At 35.1% G+C, this 12,500-nt stretch overlaps 1 long non-coding RNA gene across 1 annotated transcript in view; it reads right to left on the reverse strand.

Annotated features, from left to right (window-relative positions):
• Positions 1-12,500, reverse strand: part of LOC149132106 (uncharacterized) — a 132,302-nt gene that overhangs the window by 109,032 nt on the left and 10,770 nt on the right. The window contains exon 2 of the long non-coding RNA XR_016244886.1: positions 6,320-6,380. This is a non-coding gene — a long non-coding RNA (uncharacterized LOC149132106). The remainder of the gene's footprint in view (positions 1-6,319; positions 6,381-12,500) is intronic.

A 12,500-nucleotide genomic window follows, 5' to 3' on the forward strand; every position in this document is an offset into this window, starting at 1 on the left:
CTGTTTTTTATGTTTTATTTATATTCCTGCAGAACCAATGTGGGGTATAGAATATGGAATATACAATATATAATATAATATACAATATATAATATAAAATAAAATAAATAAATAAATATATATATATATATATATATATATATATATATATATATATATATATATATATATATACTTATATAAGGATAAAATATTCTAAAAAATTTTATCAGTGGCCAGACATATGAAACGATACCTTTTAAGGTAAAAATTATGAGCACAATTATTGTGGGGGTTTGCTACAGAATTTCTGTTTGGATATATTTGGGGTACTTATATGTTTTCATGTCATTGCGACTGCTTTTTCGTGGCTAAGTGTATTTCATCTATTTTCACTGTATTCCTCCCTGAAGAAGGAAAAATCCTTTGGATTAATCCTGAAATCGGACCGATACGGGGCGACTGAATTTCTTATGAATTTTTCTATTGGCTTGCTTCCTCCTTTCGATACCAGTGAAAATATATATGAATGAAAATAATTAATGAGGTTAGGCGATTTAGCGTCTAATTTCAGCATATCGGTAAAGAAAAATTTTCTTTTCGACCAGAGATTTTATTTTCATTGCTTTTACTTGTTTCAGTCATTGGAACGCGGCCAAGCTGTAGCACCGCCTTGAGGAATTTTAGCCAAACAAATAGACCATAGTGCATACTTTTCTGAGGCCTGGGGATGGGACTAGTCGATTACATCGACCCCATTGTTCAGCTGGTATTGAATTTATTGAGTCCAAAAAGATGAAAGGCAAAGTCGACCACGGCTGAGTTTGAACTGAGAGCGTACAGATCGACGAAACGAAATACCTCTAAGCATTTTGCCCGGCGTGCTAACGATTCCGCCAGCTCACCGCCTTAATAATAATAGTAACAGTAATAATAATAATAATAATAATAATAATAATAATAATAATAATAATGATGATGATGATGATGATGATGACGATGATGATGACGATGATGATGACAACAATAAAAACAAGAACAATAATAATAATAAAAATAAAAATAATAATAATAATAATAATAATAATAATAATAATAATAATAAAAATAATAATAATAATAATAATGAGAAAAACAACAGATTATATGTGTGTGTTTGTATATCTTTCCATTTTGTGTTTGTCACAAAGGCTGAATAAGTTTAAGGAAGCGACGAGATACGCGCGCACCCAGGCATACATCCACACATAAAGAAAGAAAAAGTGTGACATAGAGATAGTGAGACACTTGTTCAGAAAAGAAAAGAAAAGAAAAAAATAACGATAAAATGAATGAAAATTGATGAAAAATGAATTATAAAAAGAAACGAGAATAAGATAAAAATATCTGTAAGAAGTGTAAAAAAAGAAATTAGAAAAAGAATAAAAATAGATATGTAAAAAGAAAATGCAACATCATGGATAAAATTTTTTTTACACTAAAAGTAAATATTCTTTCTTCTTCTTCTTCGCCTCCTTCTTTCAAATTATATATTATTCTAATATTGTCATTATATAAATTTGAAAATTTGCTGATATCAACCATTTCCATGATTAAATTTAATGGAGGCTTGAAAATAATAAAATACAAGGTAAGGAAGAAAGAGAAAGGCAAAGGAAAATAAAAGAATAGGAAAAATGTTTGTGTAGGGGGCGGGGTAGGGCGAGGGGTGGTTGTGTGTGTGTGTGGGGGGATTAAATGATGGAACGGTGAGAATAAAGAATTATGTGTAAAAAGATATATAGACTGAAAGAGAACTTGGTAAAAAAATGGATTACCATCTTAAATATAGAAATATATATATACATACATACATATGTATATATATATATATATATATATATATATATATATATATATATATATATATATATATATATATATGTATGTATATATATATGCATGCATGTGTGTATGCATCTGTGTCGGTGTGTATGTCTTGATATTTATGTATATATGTACAAACATGATATAAATATGTGTATGTATATATACCTATATAAGCGTGTGCTTATGCGTATATGTGTTCATCTAAGTGTATGTATATATAAATATATATATATATATATATATATATATATATATATATATATATATATATATATATATATATATATATATATATATATAAATATATATATATATATATATATATATATATCTTTATCTATCTATCTATCTATCTATCTATCTATCTATATATATATATATGTGTGTGTGTGTGTGTGTGTGTGTGTGTGTGTGTGTGTGTTTAACGTGTATGTGTATGGCTCTGTATCTATGTATGTATGAGTTATATGTTCATATTACACAAATTTACGTGAGCAGACATATATATATATATTTATATATGTGTGTGTATATGTGTGTGCATGTGTGTCTCTCTATGTGTATGATTATATATGTGCGTGTGTGCGTGTGTGCGTGTGCGTGTGCATAGCTGCATAGTTTACTTATTATACGCACATGAATATTAGAAAAAATCATTTCATCTGGTTAAATTTATTTCTGTTCATAATCTCCATTCTCTGAATTAAGATATCATTTGAGGATATTTGAGTTCATTTCAAATTAGGGTTACATTGTGATTTGTTTTAGTGATACGCAGCAAGGTGAGCGAACACACATAACTGCATGCATCTCTCACTCTCTCTCCCCCCCTCTCTCTTTATATATATATATATATACATATATATATATAAATAAATATATATACATAGATAAATAGACAGATAGATAGATAGATTGATAGATAGATAGAAAAATAAATGTCTTTGCGCATCAGTCAATACCTGTGACTCTCTCTCTCTCTCTCTCTCTCTCTCTCTCTCTCTATATATATATATATATATATATATATATATATATATATATATATATATATATATATACACAGAGGCACACACGAACACACATATACATATACATATATACATTTATATGTCCACACACATACACCATAACATTTTTTGTGAGTAGACGTGGTCTGTATTGTGTATATAGTTACGTAAGTGAATAAACTATCTCACGTGAATCAAAGTGATTTTAAAACCAATAAGATTAATGTAACAATACATACGTTGATAATTTATATCATTATTAATGTTTGTAATATTAACTACTTATCGACCTTTTATTCTCTGATGTCATACTCGCTTCGCTGAAGTTTTTTTGTCATGGGCGCCATTTTAACTTCCTGACGGAAATCTAAGCATGGATAAACATCTCAATTGACTTTATCAACAATAGCATTTCTGCCTGCTATCATACGTTGCTGTTGTTGTTGTTGTTATTGATGTTGTTGTTTTTAAGGCGGCGAGTTGGTGTTTCTCCCGTAGCTGTGTTTTGAGTTCAAGATCCGCCATAGTCGACTTTGTCCTTCATCCTTTCGGAGTCGATAAATCGTGTACCGGTTGAGTACTGGGGTCGATGTAATCAAGTTAACCCTTGCCCCCAAATTTCAGGCCTTGTGCCTACAGTACAATGATTATTATCATTATTATTATTATTATTATTATTATTATTATTATTATTATTATTATTATTATTATTAGTTTCAAATTTTGGCATCAGGCCAGCTTCGCGGCATAGCTTCCGTCTTCATATTCTGAGTTCAAATTCCGCCGAGGTCGGCTTTGCTTTTCATCCTCTCAGGGTCGATAAAACCTATACCAGCTGAACACTGGGGTCTATATAATAGACTTACTCCTTCCGTTGATGTTGCTGACCTTGTGTCAGAATTTAAGACCAATATGGCTGCGTGTTTTTTCCACCATTAAATACGCCACATTTCACGGCTGAAGACCTTGTTTTCTGTACCGAAATATCTTGATTTTAGTATAGTAAAAAGAAGCAGGTACCATAACAAATAAACCTTGGGACAGGCTAAGCACGGAACCACTATATTGTCATTTGGTCTACTAAAAAAATAAATCAAATCTCTCTCAGAATCGTACTCTATCGTTTATATTTCCAAGGAAGGCCATATTGGATAGAATGTGTGTCTAAAAGGACAGGCTGTTCATGGTTATAATGTACTTTATTAGGAACCTTCTCGATTAAGGTTTTATTTAGGGAGACGCAACATCAATAACACCACCAACAGCAACAATATATATTTTGCTACTCACCGGCACTCACGTGAATTCTAAGGCTGTAGCATAGCCCCACCCCTCAATTGGCATGCCCCACACAACAGCCAAAACAATGCCACCATCACTAATGCCGCTGCCGCCACAACAGAAACAACAACAACAACAACGAAAACGATGAAAATTACGAGGCCGACAACATTACCATCATCACCAACACCACCAGCCCCTTCACTATCCCCACCGCCCTATCAAATGTGACGTATGTTATGTATTTACTTTTTTTTTATTGCATGAAGCAATCATCGATCAATTCTCGCTTCTGACGAGAGTTGATTTTTTTTTTTTTTTCTTATTCTTGCAATCGAACCCAAAGTTTGGTTTCCTTTCTTCCTTCCCTTTTATTGATCTAATTATTAACATCATCGTCATCGTTGTCATCACCATCATCATCATTATCATCATCACCATCATCACCGTCATCGTTTCTGACGTCGTATCTGTCGTTTGTTTTATTCAAAATTTCTCGATACATCTTTCTTTTCTTTTTCGTCCCTTTTCTTCTTCTTTTGTTTACTTATATTTTATATTTCCTTTTTCAGTTCTTATTTTTTCTTTTCGTGTGCGAATAGGTTTGAAAATTTTATTTCACTTGCAGCAAACAAGATTAGCTTTTCAAGTGATTCTTTGCCGAAGAAATTTCAAAGAATAAGATTTTTTTTCCCCTTGATTTTTGCTTGGGTTAAGCGTGCCAGTAAATAAACAAACGAACAAAATGACAAACGAACGACTGCATAGACATATTAGAAGATATAAATAAATAATGAAACATATAACTACTCGCTTTCTAACTACCTAACGAAACGAACGCATAAAACAAGGGAAGAAGAAAATGAAAGATGTTATACGGAAATACAAAACAATGCTTCGAGTATAAGAAATTTAATTTTAGCATTTGAAAATACAATGTAATTGAAGTCCGAAGTAATTTAAGGATTGTTGCAAAGATAACAGCGACACAACATCAATAACAAAATGTGAAGAAGATAAAATGGAAAAGGAAAGAAATATATATAAAAGACGAGCAAGTAAAGAAATAAAGACTTGGAATAGCAACTACGAAAATAAAAGTATTGAAATAAATGAATAAATAACTGAAAAATAAAATAAAAAAAGGAAACAAACATATAAGAAAACAAAAGAAAGGAAACAGATTTGTAAGAAAAGAAAAAGAGTGCAAACGCAAGAGAACAACAACAACAACAACAACAATAATAATAATAATAATAATGCAGAACCAGGCAGTGGCTCTCATGGCTTCTGGTCTTAACTGATTGGGAGTGTTATCATGTACATTTTTTTGTCTTTGTGTAAAAGATGGGCTAGAGCAAATACTTTGCTCAATGCCACAGATATTCTTGTCAGTTGTTTGACCGTAACCAGTTGAGGATGTCCCTTAGTGGGCTAACGATTTGTGCATCTCTGATCATGAGCAGAAGTAGTAGGGGAGCGTCATAGCCATGTGTTGAGAGGAATTCATTGGGGTTTGAATAATTCACCTCTGGAAACATGGGTGCTTTGTTCAACATCCTTAACACACCTTATACAGGGACCTTTTGAGCGGGATGGGTTACTCGACCTGAAGAAACTTCTAACTGAGCCTCACCAGGGTCATACGCTGTTTATCTTGATATGAGATCACTATGTCGAGCACATGGGGTTGTGATGCATGTGCCTGGTGTACCCTTATCAGACGGTTAGTCATGATGGGTAATATTGGGCTTCGTATATTTTACCCTAGTGTCACTTTGATGGCATGCACTGCTCTCTCACTCAATAATAATAATCATAATAATAATAATAATAATAATACCGTTAAGAAGAACAATTGTCGTAAAAATGTAAAAGGAACAATTGGTGTGCAAGTTGTAATAAATGACATTTGCTGTGAAAAGCAAAGGAAAAAGTGTAAAACTTATGAAAGAAAAGAATTTGAGTTTGGTGGAATCTTGACGAACAAGAAGAATAGAATGCAATGAATATACATATGTATATATGCGTGTATATACATACATCTACATTTACATATATACATGCATGCACACAAATACACACACACATATATATATTGGTAAACGCACACACATGTTTAAGGCGAGCATTTTTTGTCGACTGCAAAAGAAGGGAGATAAAAAGTGCAAAGAATTTACCTTGTATCAACATTCCTTTCTTGCAATTGAGATTGTTGTTGTTATTGTTGTTATTCTGATACTGACAAAAATAAACAAAACAAACAAACTAATAAGATAAACAAGAGAGATTGATAAAGGTATAAATTAAATAAATTGAAATGATAAAAGAAAAAAATGACAGTAAAAAAACAATGGAATTACAGTGAATATATATATATATATTCACATAGATACACACACACATATATTCACATATACATATGCTTGTAAAATGAATGTATATATATATATATATATATATATATATATATATATATATATATATATATATATAAATAGAGATGAATTAAGGAAATAAGGTTTAAAGCAATTATCAACTTGTACAATTAAGTTTCATGAGAGTATTAGAGGTGTATATATATGATATATAATATGTAACTGTGTGTATGTGCATATATATATATATATATATATATATATATATATATATATATATATATATATATATATACGTATATTTATGTAGGTTATAAGTACTTTTACATTATATTTATTCATATATCGTATGTATATATATATATATATATATATATATATATATATATATAGGTATGTATCTCTATGTATAGATGTATGTGTATATAATCATACATGTGTATATAGATGTATATATGTACATACATACATACATACATACATACATACAGTACGTATTAAGTTGTGTGATGAGAGAATCCGATTGTCAGGATCGAATGCAATCGACTGCAACGTTTGGATAATTAAACAATTAGGTCAATAATGAATTTAGACTCGAAAAATAACTTCACTTCTCCCACTGTTCCTCTTTCCCCTTTCTTGCTATCTCTTTCTCTCACTTTCTCTCTATTCCTCACCTCCTCTCTCTCTCTCTCTCTCTCTCTCTCTCTCTCTCTCTCTCTCTCTCTCCCTCTCGTTTTAATTCTTTCTCTTGCTCCTCCCTCTCTTTACTCAAAGTCACACACATATGTCGTACGCTACGTTCACCATCATTCCTTGCTATCTGAATGTTTATTATTATTCCCTCGCTTGCATCCACACACACACACACACACACTCGACGAGCTTCCTCACATTTTCCTTCTACCGAACAAATGTTTCTGGCTTATTTATCCGAATGTAATTTTGCTAATATATCATCGTCTGGTCCAGCTTCCTCAAACATTTTTAGCCCTCACACGTTATCCATCTCGATCCTGCATTCAATGGTAGTGGTCATCAGGGGAGCATTCGGTGTTCTTGATGAGTTGATCTACATACACTGTGTTTGAACGATCAGCTCGCATACGGCCATGCTCTGGCATCCACAACAGCAGATCCCTTCTTTAGCAATGTCCCACAAAAGGCAAAAGTGCTGATGAAAACTCCCATCGGGTTCCCAGCTTGTGGAGAGGAGAATGGTCGGCAGATATACAGGGTAGCTGCGAATACCCAACGGACAAAGTCACAAGTTTGCCTTTAGTAAGGCACAGCACCGGTTAGGCACCTTGTCAGGGTCATGGACATTTCGTGAATCCCTGCAGAGAGCAGAAATGCCACTATCATTGGAAAGGAGAATGATAGGAGGGAATAAAATGCAAAACACAAAATTTTCTCTTTAGGTTTCTTCCCACTTCGCACAACTTTTATGAATCCTGTCCCTTTCTCTTTATTCTCTCATTTTCTCCTTCTTCTCGACAAAATACCTTGTGGTGTTTATTTCAGCTTTTTACATACCGATTTCAAAGATTAAATTTGTCTTTCATCCTTTCGGGGTCGATGAAATAAGGGCCATCCCAGTACTGTATTCGATATAATCGTCTAACCCCATATCCCTAAGTTCCTGGTTTTGTACCGAGAGTAGAAAGAATTATTATTTTAGTTTTTAAAACGGCGACCTGGTAAAATCGTTAGCATCCGGGTGAAATGGTTCGCAGCGTTTCGTCCTTCCTTACGTTCTGAGTTCAAATTCCACCGAAGTCGATCTGCCTTTCATCCTTTCCGGATCGATAAATTAAGTACCAGTGAAACACTGGGATCGATGTAATCGACTAGTCCCCTCCCACCAAATGTGACACTTTGTGCTTCCAGTAGAAAGGGTTATTATTATTTTTGTTATTAGAGATGCACAAATCGTCAACCACCAAGGGACATCCTCAACTGGTTACGGTCAAACAACTAACAAGCAAATCTGTGGTATTGAGCAGAATATTTGCTGTAGCCCATTTTTTACACCAAGACAAAACAACGTACATGATAACACTTCCAATCAGTTAAAATCAGACACCATGAGAACCACTGCCCCTGGTACTGCATCAGGGCATTATTATTATTATTATTATTTTTATTATTATTATTATCATCATCATCATTGCCATTATTGTTATTATTATTATTATTATTATTATTATTATTATTATTATTATTAGTGGTGGTATTAGCAGTAGTAGTAGTAGTAGTGGTAGTAGTAGTAGTAGTAGTAGTAGTAGTAGTAGTAGTAGTAGTAGTAGTAGTAGTAGCAGTGGTGGTGGTCGTAGTAGAAGTAGGAGGAATGAGAGGAAGAAGAAAAGTTACATAATTTTTGTCATAAATATCCTTGCTGTGTTTCACTTTTCCTTTGAATTGGAGTAATAATGTCGACACTCTCCTAACCTCAGAAACGATAACCTCACACGCATCTCATCGAAGGCAACAGTAAAAAACAGCACCTACCCCTGTAAACCCCCATCATCCCACCCTACGAGGAAAAAAAACAAAAACAGAAAATCATATTTGTTATTATTGTTGGTGGATGGTGCTAATGTTAGCGATTATTTGTCTCCGGTTTTTCAAAATTTGGGGCTGGGGAAGAATTGCAATGCGGAACGCGTACGTGTTCAGATTTTGTTAAAAAAAAAAAATCGCAATAATTTAATAAATAAATCAATGATTTATCAAAAAGCCTGGCCCTTCCTAAGCGCGAAAAAAAAATCATTCAAATTAAACCCATGGCCTTAATACTGATTTTTTTAACAAAGTAAGTCACCACCAGCCCTGGATTCATAGTATAACGGCTTTATGATTTCACAAACAATTGCAAATATGATTATGATGTGGCGGCGAAGGTGCTAGACATAAATAAATAAATGATAGGTGCTTCCTCTCTCATGGAAGAAGTGTAAACGAACCAACATTAATAGCGTGATTTTGATAACAATATTGTTGTCAAGATGTGGTGAAAGAAACGGTGTATGTGATGATAGTAATGGCGGTGGCGGTGGTTGTGGTTGCGGTGGTGGTTGTGGTGGTGGTAGTGTAGGAGGTAGAAAACTAAGGTGTTGTTTATGATGGCGGTTGTTTGGTTGTGGTGTCATTATGTCGGTTGTTGTGTGATGAGGGGGAAGGCGATATGATGGCTGCGTGTTAGCACTAGAGTGGTAGTACTTCGTGACGGCGATGGTGGTAGTCGCGGCAGCTGTATTGTGTGGTGACGGTTGAGTTGATGTGGTGGTAGTGGCGTATGTGGTAGCACTGATCGCGAGGAAATAGTTGTATTGGCAGTAGTTGTGTCGTTGCAAGTGTTGACAATAATTGTGAGGTGGTTATGGTGGTGGTGGTGGTTATGAGGCCATGAATATCACGTGATTGTAACAGCTGTATGATGGTTGTAGTTCTACGGTGGTTGTGATGTGGTGTTGGTTGTAGTGGTACTAGTAGTCGTAGTGTGGTTGTCTTGTAATTCTGGTAGCTGTGCGTTGCTAGTTGTAGTATGGTTGTGGTGACACTTGTGTGGCTGCAGCGATTGTGTGATGCCAGCGGTTGTGATGCTTGTGTAGTGTTGATTGTTGGACGATTATAGTGATTGTGTGATAGTCGTTGAGTGGTAGTTCGTTGTGGTGGTGACAAAAGCGGTGGTGGTGGTAGTTGTGCGATGGTTGTGGCTGTGGTTGCAGTGGTGGTGGTGGCAATTATATAATTGTAGTGGTTCTGGTGGTAGTTTGATAGTTGTGTGTTGTTGGTGGTAATTATGAAATGACGGTGGTTGTGTGGAGGCAATAGTTTCGTTGTGGTGGTCATATGGAATGGTCATGTCGAGGTGGTGGTGGTGGTGATATTACAACTATGATTGAGTGGCATTGGTAGTTGTGGTCATAGAGAAGTCATTTAGTGGGAATTGTGCCCAAGTGACAGAATGGTACAGGTGGTAGTAGACAGTGGTCGAATGATAGTGGTGGTGTCGTTAGTCAGAGTGACGAAGATGATGCTAAGGATGTAGTGGTGCCCATGTCTCTTCTGTTTCATATGTACTTATCGCTAGTGGTGGTGCATGATGACCATGGTGATGGTGGCAGTGATGGTGGTGGAGTTGGTGCTGTTTTGGTAGTAGTAGTAGTAGTAGTGATGGTGGTGTTGGTTATGGTGATGATGGTGGTGGTTGTAGCAGTGGTAGTGGTCGTGGAGTTGGTAGTTTTGATAGTAGTGTTAGTGGTGGTAGTGATGGTAATGGTGGTGGCGGTGCTAGTGGAATGGTAGAAGTGGTAAGGGTGCTGGTTATGGTGGTTATGATGGTAGTAGTAGTAGTGGTGGAACTGGTGCTGTTTTGGCCGTGGTGGTAGTGATGACGTGTCGGTGGTAGTTGTTGTTGTTGTTCGTGGTGATGATGATGGTGATGGTGCTGCTGGTGGAGGTTGTGATAGTGTTGGTTGTAGGACATGTAGTTGTTTGCGGTGTAGTGTTGTTGATGATAATAAACAAAGGAGTAAGTGTGAATATATTACAACAAACGACAGAAATATGAAGAAAAAAAATAGAACCAAAAAAATGGAAAAAAAGTCAAAAATAAAGGCAAATTGTACAGGAATAAAAGAGCAGACGATATCAAGATGGGCGCGGGAAGACAAAAGAGAACATGGAAGGAGGGAGGAGGAGGAGGAAGGGAAAGGAAGAAGAGCGTTTGTGACAACGTGAGTGGGAGGAGGTGTTAATAGTGTTATAGTAATATTTCAATGGAGAAAGGAGAGAGACTGAGAGAGAGAGAGAGAGAGAGAGAGAGAGAGAGAAGGACGGAGGAGGAATGAGGAAGTAGGAGAAGTGGTCGGGGGTATAGGTGTCAGTATTGATACTCAAATGGTTAATGAGAAAGACGATAGATATTGGTGATATATGATTGATGATAAAGATTTACTAGAATGAAAGGCGATGAGGACGACGATAAAGATGACATAACAGCAACGCGATTATCACAGTTGTAACAATAACTGCTGCTGCTGCCACTACTACTACTACTACTACTACTACTACTACTACTACTACTACTACTACTACTACTACTACTACAGAGCAACTACGATAATGATATTAAAAATTTAATAATTCCTTTTATTATCAGAAGGCTGCAGGTTGAAGGGATTCACGAAGATGCGAACAGACCAGAGTTGTTTTTGTTCTTTTTTTGTATAATTTGGAGGAAAGAGAGAGAGAGAGAGAGAGAGAGAGAGAGAGAGAGAGAGAGAGAGAGAGAGAGAGAGAGAGAAATGATTTTGATTTCTCTTATCGATAAAGGGTCAGATATGTGTTGCCGATCGTTTAATCGATCGCAGTATTTCAATTGTGTTTTATTTCATCGACTCCGACTGAAAAAAAAAGGTGAGGTTGATCTCGGTGGGGATTGAACTAGATACAGTCTACTGATTTTTGTTCGTCTTCCATTCATGGGTCCAAATAATAAATAAATAAATAAATAAGTAAGTAAATAACAGAAGCAAAAGAAAGCCACGACCACCACCAACTATTGTTGTCTCATATATTGGCACAAGGTCTGAAATTGGGTGAGTCTTAATTGATAGCATTGAATCCAGAGCATGACTGGTAATTATCGACCCAAGAGGGATAAGATAAAGAAACAAGTGGGACTGACACCCTTTAGGTAATGTGCATGCATATGGTTGCATATCTAGACATGCTCATATATATTTAAATGATAAACTTCTGGAAAGTTTTACAGATTTTTACTGTTCCAGTGATGGATTGGATCTGTAGACTTCGAATTAGCTTTCTCCTTTCTGGTTTTGAGAAGCCTAATTTCTCAAAATTGCTATTTAGGCAGTGTGTTACATATCCCAGGGCCCCAATGATTACAGGTATAACCCTGAACTTGTAATATTGAGAGAGTATGTATGTATGTATGTATGTATGTATGTATGTA

This window comes from Octopus bimaculoides, chromosome 18, assembly GCF_046866305.1.
Source record: "Octopus bimaculoides isolate indiv1 chromosome 18, ASM4686630v1, whole genome shotgun sequence".
NCBI classification, from domain to species: domain Eukaryota; kingdom Metazoa; phylum Mollusca; class Cephalopoda; order Octopoda; family Octopodidae; genus Octopus; species Octopus bimaculoides.